Source organism: Stegostoma tigrinum, unplaced genomic scaffold (genome assembly GCF_030684315.1).
Source record: "Stegostoma tigrinum isolate sSteTig4 unplaced genomic scaffold, sSteTig4.hap1 scaffold_64, whole genome shotgun sequence".
Taxonomy (NCBI): Eukaryota; Metazoa; Chordata; class Chondrichthyes; order Orectolobiformes; family Stegostomatidae; genus Stegostoma; species Stegostoma tigrinum.
The window spans coordinates 1,725,600-1,744,079 of record NW_026728579.1 but is presented as its reverse complement, the minus strand read 5'-3'; the positions used below and the strand labels follow the sequence as shown (position 1 = coordinate 1,744,079).

Here is an 18,480-nt window from a genome sequence, read left to right as displayed (position 1 = left end):
TCCTGGAGACCAGTTACTCGTGGTGTACCGCAAGGGGCGGTGTTGGGTCCACCGCTGTTTGTCATTTTTTTAAATGACCTGGATGAGGGCACAGAAGGATGGGTTAGTAAATTTGCAGACGACACTAAGGTCGGTGGAGTTGTGGATAGTGACGAAGGATGCTGTAGGTTGCAGAGAGACATAGATAAGCTGCAGAGCTGGGCTGAGAGGTGGCAAATGGTGTTTGATGCAGACAAGTGTGAGGTGATGCACTTTGGTAGGAGTAACCGAAAGGCAAAGTTCTGGGCTAATGGTAAGATTCTTTGTATTGTAGATGAGCAGAGAGATCTTGGTGTCCATGTACACAGATCCTTGAAAGTTGCCACCCAGGTTGACAGGGCTGTTAAGAAGGAATACAGTGTTTTACCTTTTATTGACAGAGGGATCGAGTTCCGGAACCAAGAGCTTATGGTGAAGCTGTACAAAACTCTGGTGCGGCCGCACTTGGAGTATTGTGTACAGTTCTGGTCGCTGCATTATAAGAAGGATGTGGAAGCTTTGGAAAGGGTGCAGATGAGATTTACTAGGATGTTGCCTGGTATGGAGGAAAGGCTGAGGGACCTGAGGATGTTTTCGTTAGAGAGAAGAAGGTTGAGAGGTGACAATTGAAACATATAAAATAATCAGAGGGTTAGATAGGGTGGATATGAGAGTGTTTTTCCTAGGATGGTGACGGCGAGCACGAGGCGGCACAGCTTTAAATTGAGGTGTGAAAGATATAGGACAGATGTCAGAGGTAGTTTCTTTACTCAGAGAGTAGAACATAGAACATAGAACAGTACAGCACAGAACGGGCCCTTCAGCCCACAATGTTGTGCCGACCATTGATCCTCATGTATGCACCCTCAAATTTCTGTGACCATATGCATGTCCAGCAGTCTCTTAAATGACCCCAATGACCTTGCTTCCACAACTGCTGCTGGCAACGCATTCCATGCTCTCACAACTCTCTGCGTAAAGAACCTGCCTCTGACATCCCCTCTATACTTTCCACCAACCAGCTTAAAACTATGACCCCTCGTGCTAGCCATTTCTGCTCTGGGAAATAGTCTCTGGCTATCAACTCTATCTATGCCTCTCATTATCTTGTATACCTCAATTAGGTCCCCTCTCCTCCTCCTTTTCTCCAATGAAAAGAGACCGAGCTCAGTCAACCTCTCTTCATAAGATAAGCCCTCCAGTCCAGGCAGCATCCTGGTAAACCTCCTCTGAACCCTCTCCAAAGCATCCACATCTTTCCTATAATAGGGCGCCTAATAGTATATACTATAATAGTAGTAAGGGAATGGAATGCTTTGCATGCAACAGTAATAGATTTGCCAACTTCAGGTACATTTAAGTCATCATTGGATAAGCATATGGACGTACATGGAATAGTGTAGGTTAGATGGGTTTCAGATCGGTATGACAGGTCGTCACAACATCGAGGGCCAAAGGACCTGTGCTGTGCTGTAATGATCTATGTTCTATGACAGTATAACGGTGGCTGAAAGAACTTTTGAGGAGGACTCGTCTATTGAGGTGGTATGGACTGAGGTTGCCGAGGAAGGGTTATCGACTGAGTCAGTATGGGTGGAAGTTAGGAACAGCAAGGGAGCAGCCACCTCACTGGGGGTGTTCTACAGACCCCCAAATCACAGTAGGGAGATCGAAGACCTCACTGGCCGGCCTATTGTTGAAAAGTGCAAACGTAGCAGGGTTGTTGTTATGAGTGACTTCACCTTTCCCGATGTAGATTGGAACCTCCTTCGTGCAGATGGTTTGGATGGAGCCGTTTTTGTCAGGTGTGTTCAGGAGGGTTTCCTTACTCAGTATGTGGACAGGCCGACGATGGGGGAGGCCATTTTGGATTTGGTGCTCGGCAATGAGCCAGGACAGGTGTCAGATCTCGTGGTGGGAGAACACTTTGGCGACAGTGACCACAACAGCCTGACATTTACCATAGCCATGGGAAGGGAAAGGAGCAGTTACCAGGGGAAGATATTTAACGGGGGAAAAGGAAACTATGACGCTATCAGACAGGAGTTGGGAAGTAGAGATTGGGACCAATTGTTACACAGAAAGGGCACAGCAGACATGTGGAGGCGGTTTAAGGAGCAGTGGTTGCGAGTGATGTATAAATTTGTTCCTCTGAGACAGGTAAGAAGGGGTAAGATTAAAGAACCTTGGATGACGGGTACAGAGGTGCTTCTTGTCAAAAAGCAAAAGGCAGCGTTCGTAAGGTGGAGGAAGCAAGGGTCCAGCACAGCTTTAGAGGATTACAGGCTTGCTCGGAAGGAGCTCCAAAGTGGCTGAGGAGGGCCAGAAGGGGGCAGGAAAAAGGCTTGGCAGGAAGGATTAGGGAGAACCCGAAGGCATTTTACTCATAGGTGAGGAATAAGAGAATGATCAGGGAGAAGGTAGGGCCGATCAGGGATAGCGTAGGGAACTTGTGCGTGGAGTCTGAGCAGATAGTGGAAGCCCTAAATGAGTTTTTTGCCTTGGTTTTCACTAAGGAAAGGGACGTTGTTGTGAATGAGAACTTTGAGGAGCAGGAAAACAGGCTTGAACAGATCAAGATTGAGGAAGTTGATGTGCTGGAATTTTGGCCAACATTAAGATTGATAAGTCCCCAGGACCAGATCAGATTTATCCTAGGTTGCTCCGGGAAGCGAGAAAGGAGGTTGCTAAGCCGCTGGCGAAGATCTTTGCTTGCTCATTCTCCATGGGAGTCGTATCGGAAGATTGGAAGGAGGCAAATGTTGTTCCTTTTTGCAAGAAAGGGAATAGGGAAATCCCTGAAAATTACAGACCAGTCAGTCGTCAGTCTTAGGTCTGTTTTCAACAAGATTTTGGAGAGATTTCTGAGGGATAGGATTGATGACTATTTGGAAAAGCCTAGCATGATTAAAGGGAGTCAGCATGGCTTTGTGAGGGGCAGGTCATGCCTTACAAATCTTATTGCATTCTTTGAGGAAGTCACGAGACAGGTTGACGAGGGTCGAGCAGTGGATGTGGTGTACATGGACTTCAGCGAGGTATTTGATCAGGTTCCCCATGGCAGGCTCATTAATAAAGCCAGGAGGTATGGGATACAGGGTGATTTGGCTGTCTGGATTCAGAATTGGTTGGCTGACAGGAGGCAGAGAGTGGTTGTAGATGGTAAGTATTCTGCCTGGAGGTCAGTGCTGAGTGGTGTCCCGCAAGGCTCTGTTCTTGGGCCTCTGCTGATTGTAGTTTGTATGAATGACTTGGACGAGGAGGTTGAGGGGTGGGTTAGTATGTTTGCTGATGACACAAAGGTTGGAGGTGCCGTTGATAGTATTGAGGGCTATTGCAGGCTTCAGCGAGACATTGACAGTATGCAGAGGTGGGCTGACAAATGGCAGATGGAGTTCAACCTGGATAAATGCGAAGTGATGCATTTTGGAAGGTTGAACTTAAATGCTGAATATAGGATTAAAGGCAGGATTCTCGGCGCTGTGGAGAAACAGTGGGATCTTGGTGTTCAAGTGCATAGCTCCCTCAAAGTTGCCACACAAGTGGATCAGGTTGTTAAGAAGGCATATGGTGTTTTGGCTTTCATTAACAGGGGGATCGAGTTTAAGAGCCGCGAGGTTATGCTGCAGCTGTACAAAACCCTGGTGAGACCACACTTGGATTATTGTGTCCAGTTCTGGTCGTCCTGTTATAGGAAAGATGTGGAGGCTTTGGAGAGGATGCAAAGGAGGCTTTCCAGGAGCTGCCTGGACTGGAGGGCTTGTCTTACGAGGAGAGGTTGACTGAGCTTGGACTTTGCTCTCTGGAGAGAAGGAGGAAGAGAGGTGACCTGATCACAAGATAATGAGAGGCATGGATAGAGTCGATAGGCAGAGACTTTTCCCCAGGCCAGGTTTGCCTGCCTCGAGGGGTCATAGTTTGAAGGTGGTCGGAGGAAGGTATAGAGGAGACGTCAGAGGGAGGTTCTTCACCCAGAGAGTTGTGAGCGCATGGAATAGTTTACCAGTGGTAGTCGTGGAAGCGGAGTCGGTAGTGACATTTAAGCAACTCCTGGACATGCACGTGGACAGCAGTGAATTGAGGGGAATGTAGGTTAGGTTATTTTATTTTTGGATTAGGAATATTCCACGGCACAACATCGTGGGCTGAAGGGCCTGCACTATGCTGTGCTTTTCTATGTTCTATGTAGTTATAATCAGAGGCAGTATAGTTAGGGGAATGAACACTGTTCGTTGTGACTAGGATCGAGAGTCTCGAAAGTAGTGTTGCCTGCCTGGTGCCCAGGTTCAGGGTATTCCATCTCAGCAACAAAGGAACTTGAAGTGGGAGGAGTAGAAATCCAGCTATCGTGGTACACACATGTACCATTGATATGGAAGAAAGAGGAAAGAGGTTCTGCTGAGGGATTATGAGCACTGAGGTGAGAAAGCAGAACCCGAAAGGTTATAATCTCTGGATTCTTATCTGAGCAATTTGGCACGGTGTGAACAAAATTAAAGATGTAAATGCATTGTTCAAATGGTGGCATGGCAGAAATGTGTTTGAATTCATGGGACATTGGCATCGCTTTGGGCAAGGAGGAAGTTGTTCCGGTGGTACAGACTCGACCAGAATCATTTTGGGACAAGTGTCCTGGCAAAAGACATAGCTAGGTCTCGGGGTAGGGCATTAAAGTAAAAAGTGTGGAGTGGGTGAGTTCAGTTGCATGGAAAATTATGGAAAAAGTTAGAAGCTGGTAAGTGCTCAGCAAAGTTTCCAGAGCAAGTAATAGGACAAAAAGTATGGAAATGGTCAGGAGTCTCCTTTCAGGTGCAGCAAACAAGAAGAGTGTCCACCCTGGAAATGCCAGACTGAAGGTCTTGTATTTAATTGCAGGGAGTGTATGAAACAAAGTGAATGAGTTTGTGGTGCCGATTGAAATTGACAGATACATTGTTCTGGGTGTCACAGAGAGGTGGTTGTTAGGGGATACGTTTTGGCAACTAAATATCCAATGATACATGCCCTCTAGAAAGAACAGGCGAATGGACAGAAATGTCAGGGTTGGCTTGTCAGTAAGAAATGAGGTAGCGCTGAAGGAACCACAGCTCTTGAGCTTGTTTATTAATGACTTGGAGGAAAGAGGTGAATGTGCTGTGGCTAAATTAGTAGATGACTCAAAAATATTAGAAAGACAAGGCATGACACAGAAACAGAGATTTACCAGGATGTTACTTGGATTGGAATGTATGAGGTATAAGGAGGCTTTGGTGGAAATGTTGTATAATAATAAATGCAATGAGACCAACCATGATTTCACCGAATGGTGGAGGAAATTCAATGTGCCAAATGACATTTTTAGTGAGTCTTGTTGTTTGACAATGCATTGGTAAAGGTGTTTTTTTTTCTCTCTTGGATGAGATGTAAAAATGAAATGTGCACCCTTCCTTTTGATCTGGAAATAAATAATTGTTCTGAACGATTTCCATTGACTGGTAGCAATCTGACAAGCATGACGATGTAAAGAGATTCTTCGCTTCTTTTTAATTGTAAAGTTATACTTTGGAATTAATTAAGCATATATTAAATTCATCACTGCATCTCCAAAAGTGCTCTTGTATGATAACAACATTTGAAAGAACACTCTTCAATGGTGGTGATTTTCAGTTGCCATAACACACATGAAATTACATTGTTGGCCAATCTGTCCATGATTATTTCATTATCTTAGGTTTCAAACAGACAAGGAAATATTGGTGATGCAATGAAGAACTTGATGATAAAATATAATTGCTGTTATAGTTTCCTCTTGCAAGAAATATTCGCAACAAATTGACTGGTCAAGGAAATGGGACACTGACTGAGTACTTTGAATGTTGAAGTGATTCCTAAAATGAAAATTATGACCTTGATGATTTCTCTTGCATGCAGATTTGAAGAGAATATTTTGAAATATCCTCTAGGTTAGTGGTTCAGGCATAAAAGTGTCACATGTATATTTATGTATATACATGTACATGTGTAATCTGAAAAGAAAATGAATATAAATCACTTGTTACAAGGTGAGAATGAGCTATTCAGATAGTCAGAACTGCCAATGTTTGTGTCTGAGATAACACATTGTAGAGCTGGAGGAACACAACAGGGCAGGCAGCATCAGAAGCTCAAGAAAGTTGAGGGTTTGGGTTAGGACCCTTCCTCCAAAATGGAGGGTGGAAGGGAGCTCAGAAACAAATAGTGTGGAGAGGGAGGAGGTGCTGGGGAAGGTAGGTGGGATGGCGATAAGTGAGTACGATCCAGATTGGAACAGATTTCCCCCAGCAGGTATTGAATACAAATTCCAACTCACTGTCAAAATCTTGGTGACTGTGAACATTCATGTTTTTTGTCTGTGCGTTTCAGTAATTGCATGACAGTTTGAATGGTTCGGTGAGCGTGAGGAACCTATGGACTCTCACACACCAAGATGGAATTTAGTTCGAAGAGTGACTCCTCTTCAAAGTACTCAGTTGCTTTTAAAATATTGACCATTTCTGCTGTCTAGTTGAACAAATTTAGCTTAATACTGCTTCAATAGGAATGAGTGTTTAATAGGAACATATTTGTGAAACTTACAGTTCCTCAAGTTTTAGCATAAACTGGTGGAGACTTTCCGTGCTTGCAAAAAGGCTCACCTCTCCAATAATACCGAAGGAAAATTGGAGTTTAAAAGTACACCCCCCCCACCCTCCTCCTCCTCCTCCCACCTCCCTCCTCCTCCTTTTCCCTCCACCCTCCTCCTCCTCCTCCTTCCCCCTCCTTCCCCCCTCCTTCCCCCCTCCTTCCCCCCTCCTTCCCCCCTCCTTCCCCCCTCCTGCTCCCCCCCCTGCTCCCCCCCTGCTCCCCCCCTGCTCCCCCCCTGCTCCCCCCCCTGCTCCCCCCCCTGCTCCCCCCCCGCTCCCCCCCCCGCTCCCCCCCCTGCTCCCCCCCCGCTCCCCCCCCTTCTCCCCCCCCTTCTCCCCCCCCATCTCCCCCCCCATCTCCCCCCCCATCTCCCCCCCCCATCTCCCCCCCCATCTCCCCCCTCCTTCTCCCCCCTCCTTCTCCCCCCTCCTTCTCCCCCCTCCTTCTGCCCCCTCCTTCTGCCCCCTCCTTCTGCCCCCTCCTTCTGCCCCCTCCTTCTGCCCCCTCCTTCTCCCCCCCTTCCCCCCCCTTCCCCCCCCTTCCCCCCCCTTCCCCCCCCCTTCCCCCCCCCTTTCCCCCCCCTTTCCCCCCCCTTTCCCCCCCCTTTCCCCCCCCTTTCTCCCCCCCCTTCCCCCCCCTTCCCCCCCTTCCCCCCTTCCCCCCCTTCCCCCCCCTTTCCCCCCACTTTCCCCCCCCCTCCTTGCCCCCCCTTCCCCCCCCCTCCCCCCCCTCCCCCCCCTCCCCCCCCCCCTCCCCCCCCTCCTCCCCCCCCTCCTCCTTCCCCCCTCCTCCTTCCCCCCTCCTCCTTCCCCCCTCCTCCTTCCCCCCCTCCTCCTTCCCCCCCTCCTCCTTCCCCCCTCCTCCTTCCCCCCCTCCTCCTTCCCCCCTCCTCCTTCCCCCCTCCTCCTTCCCCCCTCCCTCCTTCCCCCCTCCCTCCTTCCCCCCCTCCTCCTTCCCCCCTCCTCCTTCCCCCCTCCTCCTTCCCCCCCTCCTCCTTCCCCCCTCCTCCTTCCCCCCCTCCTCCTTCCCCCCCTCCTCCTTCCCCCCCTCCTCCTCCTTCCCCCCCTCCTCCTTCCCCCCTCCTCCTTCCCCCCTCCTCCTTCCCCCCTCCTCCTTCCCCCCCTCCTCCTTCCCCTGTCCTCCTTTCCCCCCTGAGCCCAGTCCTCCTTGCCCCCCACCGCCGCCTCCTCCTTTCCCCCCCACCCTCCTCCTCCTCTTCCCCCACCTCCCCTCCTCCTCTTCCCCCCCACCCCCTCCTTTACCCCCCCACCCCCCCACCCCCCCTCCTTTACCCCCCACCCCCCCTCCTTTACCCCCCACCCCCCCTCCTTTACCCCCCACCCCCCCTCCTTTCCCCCCCCCACCCCCCCTCCTTTCCCCCCCCCCACCCCCCCTCCTTTCCCCCCCCACCCCCCCTCCTTTCCCCCCACCCCCGTCCTCCTTTCCCCCCACCCCCGTCCTCCTTCCCCCCCCCCACCGCCCTCCTCCTGCCCCCCCACCCCCGTCCTCCTTCCTCCCCCCACCCCCGTCCTCCTCCCCCCCCACCCCCGTCCTCCTCCCCCCCCCACCCCCGTCCTCCTCCCCCCCCCCCAGCTTCCTCCTCCTTTCTCCCCCCCCAGCTTCCTCCTCCTTTTCCCCCCCCACCCCCGTCCTCCTTTTCACCCCCCACGCCCTCCACCTCCTTTGCCCCCACGCCCTCCACCTCCTTTGCCCCCACGCCCTCCACCTCCTTTGCCCCCACACCCTCCTTTACCCCCACCCTCCTCCTCCACCTCCTTTCCCCTGACACTCCTCCTCCTCACCCCCCTCCCTCACCCCCCTCCCTCACCCCCTCCCTCACCCCCCCTCCCTCACCCCCCCCTCCCTCACCCTCCCTCACCCCCCCTCCCTCACCCCCCCTCCCTCACCCCCCCTCCCTCACCCCCCCTCCCTCACCCCCCCTCCCTCACACCCCTCCCTCACCCCCCCTCCCTCACACCCCTCCCTCTCCCCCCTCCCTCTCCCCCCTCCCTCTCCCCCCTCCCTCTCCCCCCTCCCTCTCCCCCCCTCCCTCCCCCCCCCTCCCTCTCCCCCCCTCCCTCTCACCCCCTCCCTCTCCCCCCCTCCCTCTCCCCCCTCCCTCTCCCCCCCCTCCCTCTCCCCCCCCCCTCCCTCTCCCCCCCCCTCTCCCTCCCCCCCCCTCTCCCTCTCCCCCCCTCTCCCTCTCCCCCCCTCTCCCTCTCCCCCCCTCTCCCTCTCCCCCCCTCTCCCTCTCCCCCCCTCTCCCTCTCCCCCCCCTCCCTCTCCCCCCCTCCCTCTCCCCCCCTCCCTCTCCCCCCCTCCCTCTCCCCCCCTCCCTCTCCCCCCCTCCCTCTCCCCCCCCTCCCTCACCCCCCCTCCCTCACACCCCTCCCTCACACCCCTCCCTCCCCCCCTCCCTCACCCCCCCTCCCTCACCCCCCCTCCCTCACCCCCCCTCCCTCACCCCCCCCCTCCCTCACCCCCCCTCCCTCACCCCCCCTCCCTCACCCCCCCTCCCTCACACCCCTCCCTCTCCCCCCCTCCCTCTCCCCCCCTCCCTCTCCCCCCCTCCCTCTCCCCCCCTCCCTCTCCCCCCCTCCCTCTCCCCCCCCTCCCTCTCCCCCCCTCCCTCTCCCCCCCTCCCTCTCCCCCCCTCCCTCTCCCCCCTCCCTCTCCCCCCCCTCCCTCTCCCTCTCCCCCCCCTCCCTCCCCCCCTCCCTCTCCCCCCCTCCCTCTCCCCCCCTCCCTCTCCCTCTCCCCCCCTCTCCCCCCCTCCCTCTCCCTCTCCCCCCCTCCCTCTCCCTCTCCCCCCCTCTCCCTCTCCCCCCCTCCCTCTCCCCCCCCTCCCTCTCCCCCCCCTCCCTCTCCCCCCCCTCCCTCTCCCCCCCCTCCCTCTCCCCCCCCTCCCTCTCCCCCCCTCCCTCTCCCCCCCCTCCCTCTCCCCCCCCTCCCTCTCCCCCCCCTCCCTCTCCCCCCCCTCCCTCTCCCCCCCCTCCCTCTCCCCCCCCTCCCTCTCACTCTCCCCCCCTCTCCCTCTCCCCCCCTCTCCCTCTCCCCCCCTCTCCCTCTCCCCCCCTCTCCCTCTCCCCCCCTCTCCCTCTCCCCCCCTCTCCCTCTCCCCCCTCTCCCTCTCCCCCCCTCTCCCTCTCCCCCCCTCCCTCTTCCCCCCCTCCCTCTTCCCCCCCTCCCTCTTCCCCCCCTCCCTCTTCCCCCCCCTCCCTCTTCCCCCCCTCCCTCTTCCCCCCCCTCCCTCTTCCCCCCCTCCCTCTTCCCCCCTCCCTCTTCCCCCCCTCCCTCTTCCCCCCCTCCCTCTTCCCCCCCTCCCTCTTCCCCCCCTCCCTCTTCCCCCGCCTCCCTCTTCCCCCGCCTCCCTCTTCCCCCGCCTCCCTCTTCCCCCGCCTCCCTCTTCCCCCGCCTCCCTCTTCCCCCGCCTCCCTCTTCCCCCGCCTCCCTCTTCCCCCGCCTCCCTCTTCCCCCCCTCCCTCTTCCCCCCTCCCTCTTCCCCCCTCCCTCTTCCACCCCCTCCCTCTCTTCCACCCCCTCCCTCTTCCACCCCCTCCCTCTTCCACCCCCCGTCCCTCTTCCCCTGCCACAGGCAGACAGAGACACAGAAGGAGGCAGGCAGGCAGACGGAGACAGTCAGTCAGGCGGACAGAGAGACAGACAGACAGGCAGAGACAGTCAGGCGCAGGCAGGCAGTCAGACGGAATACAGGCAGACACAGACAGGCAAGCAGGGAGACAGGCAGACGCAGTCAGGCACAGTCTGTCAGACAGATACAGGCAGACAGAGACAGACAGGCAGGCAGGCAGACCGACAGAGGCAGGCAGACACAGTCAGGCAGACGGAGGCAGGCAGGCGGGCAGAGACAGGCAGGCAGGCGGGCAGAGACAGGCAGGCAGAGACAGTCAGGCACAGTCAGGCAGAGACAGAGAGACAGGCAGACAGGCAGAGGCAAGCAGACAGAGACAGACAGAGGCTGGCAGAGACAGTCAGACACAAGCAGGCGGACAGACAGACAGAGACACTCAGGCAGACGGGCAGAGACAGTCAGGCACAGGCAGGCAGGCAGAGACAGACAGTCAGACAGGGACAGGCCGGCAGACAGAGTCAGTCAGACACAAGTAGGCAGACAGACAGACAGAGACAGTCAGGCAGGCAGAGACAGACAGACCGGCAGAGGTAGGCAGAGACAGTCAGACCGGCAGAGGTAGGCAGAGACAGTCAGACAGAGACAGGCAGGCAGACAGAAACAGACAGAGGCAGGCAGACAGACACAGGCAGACAGAGGCAAGCAGGTGGAGACAGACAGAGGCCGGCAGAGACAGTCAGACACAAGCAGGCAGACAAACAGACAGAGACAGTCAGGCAGGCAGAGACAGACAAACCGGCAGAGGCAGGCAGAGACAGGCAGGCAGACAGAAGCAGACGGAGGCAGGCAGACATACAGACAGAGACAGGCAGATAGACAGAGACAGGCAGTCAGACAGATACAGGCAGACAGAGACAGGCAGGCGGAGAGACAGTCAGGCAGACAGACACAGACAGGCAGTCAGACACAGACTGTCAGATAGATACAGGCAGACAGAGATAGGCAGAGACAGGCAGGCAGGCAGGCAGAGACAGTCAGACACAGAGAGACAGAGTCAGAGTCAGACAGACACAGGCAGACAGACAGACACAGGCAGGCAAACGGAGACAGGCAGGCACACAGGCGGAGACAGTCAGGCAGGCAGTCAGAGACAGTCAGGCTGACGGGCAGACAGGCAGTCAGGCAGACACAGTCAAGCAGAGACAGGCAGATAGGCAGGCAGAGACAGACAGTCAGACACAGGCAGGCAGAGAGCGACAGGCAGACAGAGGCAGAGACAGGCAGGCAGGCAGACAGAGACAGTCAGACAGAGACAGGCAGGCAGACAGACAGGCAGGCAGGCAGGCAGACTGAGACCGGCAGACGGAGACAGCAACAGGCAGGCAGGCAGAGGCAGTCAGACACAGACAGACAGTCAAACTGATACAGGCAGACGGATGCAGGCAGATGCAGGCGGAGACAGAGACAGTCAGTCAGAGAGAGACAGTCAGGCACACAGGCGGAGACGGTCAGGCAGGCAGACGGGCAGAGGCAGGCAGACAGACAGAGACAGGCAGGCAGACAGACAGAGACAGGCAGGCAGACAGACAGAGACAGGCAGGCAGGCAGTCAGAGACTGGCAGGCAGACAGGCAGAGACAGACAGGCAGAGTCAGACAGAGGCAGGCAGGCAGGCAGACAGACAGAGACAGGCAGTCAAACACAGGCAGACTGTCAGACAGATACAGGCAGACAGTGACAAGCACGCGGAGGCAGGCGAAGAGACAGACACAGACAGGCAGGCAGTCAGACAGAAGCAGGCAGGCAGACAGAGGCAGTCAGACACAGACTGTCAGATAGATACAGGCAGACGGAGACAGGCAGAGACAGGCAGACAGAGGCAGTCAGACACAGACTGTCAGATAGATACAGGCAGACGGAGGCAGGCAGAGACAGTCAGACACAGAGAGACAGAGACAGAGTCAGAGTCAGGCAGAGACCAACGGCAGGCAGGCAAGCAAACCGACAGGCAGTCAGACACAGACTGTCAGACAGATACAGTCAGACGGAGACAGGCAGGCAGACAGGCAGAGACACTCAGGCAGTCAGGCAGACACAGTCAAGCAGAGACCGTCAGACAGACAGACAGAGACAGTCAGACACAGAGACAGAGTCAGACAGAGACAGACAGGCAGGCAGACAGACAGACACAGGCAGTCAGACACAGACTGTCAGACAGATATAGGCAGACAGAGACAGTCAGGCTGACAGGCAGAGACAGGCAAGCAGAGACAGGCAGGCAGGCGGAGACAGTCAGGCGGAGGCAGGCATACAGACAGGCAGACACAGTCAGGCAGAGACAGGCAGGCAGGTGGAGACATGCAGACAGGGACAGACAGAGGCACAGGCGGAGACAGTCAGGCGGACAGGCAGAGGCAGGCAGACAGTCAGGCAGGCACAGGCAGGCAGGCACACAGGCGGAGGCAGTCAGGCAGACACAGTCAAGCAGAAACAGGCAGGCAGACAGTCAGGCGGAGACAGTCAGGCGGAGACAGTCAGGCGGAGACAGTCAGGCGGAGACAGTCAGGCGGGCAGGCAGAGACAGGCATACAGACAGACAGAGACGGTCAGACACAGAGAGACAGAATCAGTGTCAGACAGAGACCGCAGGCAGGCAGGCGGAGACTGTCAGGCACACAGGTGGTCAAGCAGAGACAGGCAGGTAGGGACAGACATAGAGACAGGCAGGCAGGTAGGGACAGACATAGAGACAGGCAGGCAGGTAGGGACAGACAGGCAGACAGAGACAGGCCGAGACAGTCAGGCAGACAGGGACAGGCAGGCAGGTAGAGACGGGCAGACAGGGACAGACAGACACAGGCAGAGGCAGGCAGGCAGGTAGAGACGGGCAGACAGGGACAGGCAGAGACAGGCAAGCAGGTAGAGACGGGCAGACAGGGACAGGCAGGCAGGCAGAGGCAGAGACAGGCAGGCGGACAGGCAGAGGCAGTCAGGCAGCGACAGACAGGCAGGCAGGCAGGCACAGGCAGGCAGGCACAGGCAGACAGTCAGGCAGATAGAGGCAGACAGGCGGAGACAGTCAGGCAGACAGGCGGAGACAGTCAGGCAGAGACTGTCAGACAGATACAGGCAGGCGGAGACAGTCAGGCAGAGAGACAGACAGGCTGAGACAGTCAGGCACAGGCAGGCAGGCACAGGCAGACAGGCAGGTAGAGACGGGCAGACAGGGACAGACAGACACAGGCAGAGGCAGGCAGGCAGGTAGAGACGGGCAGACAGGGACAGGCAGAGACAGGCAGGCAGGTAGAGACGGGCAGACAGGGACAGAGACAGGCAGAGGCAGAGACAGGCAGGCGGACAGGCAGAGGCAGTCAGGCAGCGACAGGCAGGCAGGCACAGGCAGACAGTCAAACAGAGTCAGGCAGACAGGCGGAGACAGTCAGGCAGAGACAGGCAGTCAGACATAGACTGTCAGACAGATACAGCAGACGGAGACAGTCAAACAGACAGGCGGAGACAGTCAGGCAGAGAGACAGACAGGCTCAGGCAGGCAGGCAGTCAAACAGACAGGCGGAGACAGTCAGGCAGAGAGACAGAGACAGTCAGGCAGACGGACAGGTGGAGACAGTCAGGCAGAGACAGGCAGGCAAACCGACAGGCAGTCAGACATAGACTGTCAGACAGATACAGGCAGACGGAGACAGGCAGGCACACAGGCGGAGACAGTCAGGCAGGCAGACAGGCAGAGACAGTCAGGCAGTCAGGCAGACACAGTCAAGCAGAGACAGGTAGGCAGGCAGGCACAGGCAGACAGGCAGAGACAGTCAGGCAGAGACAGTCAGACGGAGTCAGACAGAGACAGGCAGGCAGAGACAGGCATACAGACAGACAGACAGTCAGACACAGAGAGACAGAGTCAGAGTCAGACAGAGACAGGCAGGCAGAGACCGACGGCAGGCAGGCAGACACAGACTGTCAAACAAACATAGGAAGACGGAGACAGGCAGTCAGACACAGACTGTCAGACAGATATAGGCAGACGGAGACAGGCAGTCAGACACAGACTGTCAGACAGATATAGGCAGGCAGAGACAGTCAGGCAGGCAGAGACAGTCAGGCAGGCAGAGACGGTCAGACAGAGACAGGCAGGCAGGCGGAGACAGACAGAGACAGGCAGGCAGACAGAGACAGGCATACAGACAGACAGACAGGTAGAGACAGGCAGACAGGCAGAGACAGTCAGGCGGATAGGCAGAGGCAGGCAGGCAGACAGAGACAGGCCGAGACAGTCAGGCACAGGCAGGCAGGCAGACAGAGACAGGCAGACACAGTCAGGTAGAGACAGGCAGCGACAGGCAGGCAGGCAGGCAGACAGAGACAGGGCGAGGCAGGCAGGCAGACAGGCGGAGAGACAGACAGTCAGGCAGAGACAGGCGGAGAGACAGACAGTCAGGCAGACAGGCGGAGATGGACAGTCAGGCAGAGACAGTCAGACGGAGCAGTCAGGCAGGCAGGCACAGACTGGCAGGCAGGCACAGACTGGCAGGTAGAGACAGTCAGGCAGACAGGCGGAGGCAGACAGACAGACACAAGCAGACAGACAGACACAAGCAGACAGAGACAGGCTGTCAGACAGATACAGGCAGGCGGAGACAGGCTGTCAGACAGATACAGGCAGGCGGAGACAGACAGAGTCAGGCAGGCAGACAGAGGCAGTCAGACACAGACAGACAATCAAACCAACACGGGCAGACAGAGACAGGCAGATGCAGACGGAGACAGGCAGATGCAGGCGGAGGCAGGCAGACAGACAGAGACAGGCAGTCAGACACAGGCAGACTGTCAGACGGAGACAGGCACGCGGAGGCAGGAAGGCGGAGACAGACAGAGAGAGACAGTCAGAGACAGGCATGCAGAGACAGGCAGGCAGACAGAGGCAGTCAGATACAGACAGACAGTCAAACCGATACAGGCAGAGACAGACAGGCAGACGGATGCAGGCAGATAGAGACAGTCAGACACAGGCAGAGGCGCAGATGGAGACAGGCAGAGACAAACAGACAGAGGCAGGCAGGCAGAGGCAGGCAGAGACGGTCAGACAGACAAAGACAGGCAGGCAGTGAGACAGTCTGACAGGCAGGCAGGCCGCGGCAGACAGAGGCAGGCAGAGACAGTCAGGCAGGCGGAGGCAGATAGGCAGATGGAGGCAGGCAGACAGACAGTCAGACACAGATAGGCAGAGAGGCAGGCAGAGACAGGCAGGCAGGCAGGCACGCAGAGGCAGACAGAGACCGGCAGGCAGGCAGAGACAGTCAGACAGAGAGGCAGAGAGTCAGGCAGAGACGCAGGCAGTCAGATAAACAGAGGCAGAGAGTCAGGCAGGCAGGCAGACAGAGACAGTCAGGCCGAGGCAGACAGAGGCAGGCGGGCAGACAGAGACAGTCAGAAGGCAGTCAGTCAGACAGAGGCAGGCAGAGACAGACAGACAGTCAGACAGAGACCGCCAGTCAGGCAGGCAGAGACAGTCAGACAGAGACAGACAGTTAGACAGGCAGAGGCAGACAGAGATAGAGAGGCAGGCAGAGAGTCAGGCACACACGCAGAGAGTCAGACAGACGCGCAGGCAGGCAGACACGCAGTCAGTCAGGCAGGCAGAGAGAGACAGTCAGACAGAGACAGGCCGCCAGGCAGAGACAGGCCGCCAGGCAGATAGACAGACAGTCAGGCAGAGACAGTCAGAAGACAGACAGAGGCAGGCAGACACGGACAGTCAGATAGACAGACAGACAGAGACAGGCAGTCAGGCAGGCAGAGACAGTCACACAGAGACAGGCAGGCAGACAGAGGCAGTCAGACCGAGATAGGTAGGCAGAGACAGTCAGATAGAAAGACAGTCAGATAGAAAGACAGTCAGATAGAAAGACAGTCAGATAGAAAGAGGCAGGCAGGCAGGCAGACAGGCCAAGGCAGAGAGAGACAGGCAGACAGAGACAGTCAGAAGGCAGGCAGAGACAGTCAGACAGAGACAGGCTGACAGTCAGACAGAAACAGGCAGGCAGGCAGAGGCAGTCAGACACAGACACCCAGTCAGACAGAGACAGAGAGACAGACAGGCAGGCGGCACCAGGCAGGCAGGCAGAGACAGTCAGACACAGACAGACAGAGGGAGGCTGACACAGACAGACAGACAGTCAGACAGAGACAGACAGTCAGACAGAGACAGGCAGGCAGACAGAGACAGGCAGGCAGGCAGAGACAGTCAGACAGAGACAGGCAGGCAAACAGTCAGACAGCGACAGGCCGACAGTCAGACAGAGACAGGCAGGCAGGCGGCGCCAGGCAGGCAGGCAGGCAGACAGACAGACAGAGGCAGACAGGCGGAGGCAGGCAGTCGGAGACAGACAGACAGTCAGAGGCAGGCAGGCAGAGACAGACAGGCAGACAGAGACCTTTTTAAAATTAACAAGAACATGTGATTAACACACTTAATAGCTGCGACCGAGTGTGATTTAAAAGAATGCTGATTACCAGAAGTTAAATAGGGGTTGTAAGATCCACTATTTGAAACGAGTCAAGAGCCAATTCGATTGTACTTTGGATTTGGGTGGAATGAGAATGCACGTCGGTTGAAAGAGATTGATGTTTTAGTTTAAACTGTTCTGAGTCCTGCTTCATAAATATAAAGGAGGGCTTCATAACTTATAAAGCTGCTGTTCCTCCACCATTGTTCTGCAGAAATTACTGAATCAAACGACAGAATATGACCAGCATCATAAGATAGGAGTAGAAGTAAGGCCATTCGGCCAATCAAGTCCACTTTGCCATTTAAATCATGGCTGATGGGCATTTCAACGACACTTCCCTCAACTCTCCCTGTAGCCCTTGACTCCTTTTGAGATCAAGAATTTGTTGATCTCTGCCTGAATTCACAAGCCCACCACTCTCTGGCTGAAGACGTGTCGTCTCGTTTCAGTTTTAAATTTGCCCCCTCTAATTTTAAGGCTGTGCCCACGGGTCCTACTCTCCCCGCCTAACGGAAACAACTTCCTAGCGTCCACCCCTTCTAAACCATACATTATCACTGACAGTTCCCTCGTTAGATTTGACATATTGCATTTGAGAAGGAAATGGCCTGTTTCCATCATTCCAGAGTACTTTTCTTAATCATTGTATTTATTTGTCGGCCCAATAAAGGAATTAATTTTATTTGATAGCTCAATAAGTTAAAACTGTAATTGAAGTTAGTTTTCTTCCTCCTTTGTAGTGGATCTGTTGGAGTTGCACACAGCACAACACGTCTTTGATCGACACAAATTGACACAAAACGAGCAACTTCTAAATGTAACTGAAGTAATCAACTGTTTAACGTCCATTTATGATGGTTTGGAACAAAATCACAAAGACTAGGTCAATGTGTCACTCTGTGTCAACATGTGTCTGAACTGGCTGCTGAACGTCTTTGATACGTATGTATGATTTACACTTGAATGTAGTATGTTTAGATTGTCCTAAGGTGCATTAAACTGCATCCTACATTTTGGATTTTGATCAGTTAAGTAAATGTGAAGATTGTCAACTGATTAAAATCAATCCTAGTATTGTTGACATAAGGTTTCAGTATGTTCTAATTTCATTTCAGTGCAAGTGATAAAGTAGTTGAAAGTTTTAGCGACTTTTGTTTTAAATCACAAAATTGAAACTGATATAGAACATAGAACGTAGAACAGTACAGCACAGAACAGGCCCTTCAGCCCACGATGTTGTGCCGACCATATACTTTTGATTCCATTTGGTCAAATCTGTACAGGATCATGGAGACATCTTGACACTGATTGTAATGCTCTTCACGGTGACAAATGTGAGTGCTGGAGAAAGACGTGTATAAAGTACACAATATGAACATCATCCAGTTAATGTCAAGGAATAAACAGCCAGATGCAGAATAAGTTTTTATGTGACCCTCAATCTCGTAGAGTCATACAGCATAGAAACACCATGTCTATGCCTCCCAACAAACACCAAACTACACTAATCTCATTTATCTACACTTGGTCCCTAGCCTACTTTGACCTAGCATTTTAAATGCTCATCCCAGATGCTTTTTAAATGTTGAGAATACCTGCCTCAACTACCCTCTCAGGCAGCGTGCTCCATATGTCCACTTTGTTGATGAAAAAGCTTTTCCTCAGACTTCCTCCAAAGCATTTAATCCTCACCTTAAACTTGTGC

General features: G+C 55.0%; 1 pseudogene; it reads left to right on the top strand.

Annotated features, from left to right (window-relative positions):
* The window catches only part of LOC132209057 (utrophin-like), a 154,958-nt pseudogene that overhangs the window by 27,396 nt on the left and 109,082 nt on the right, over positions 1-18,480 (top strand).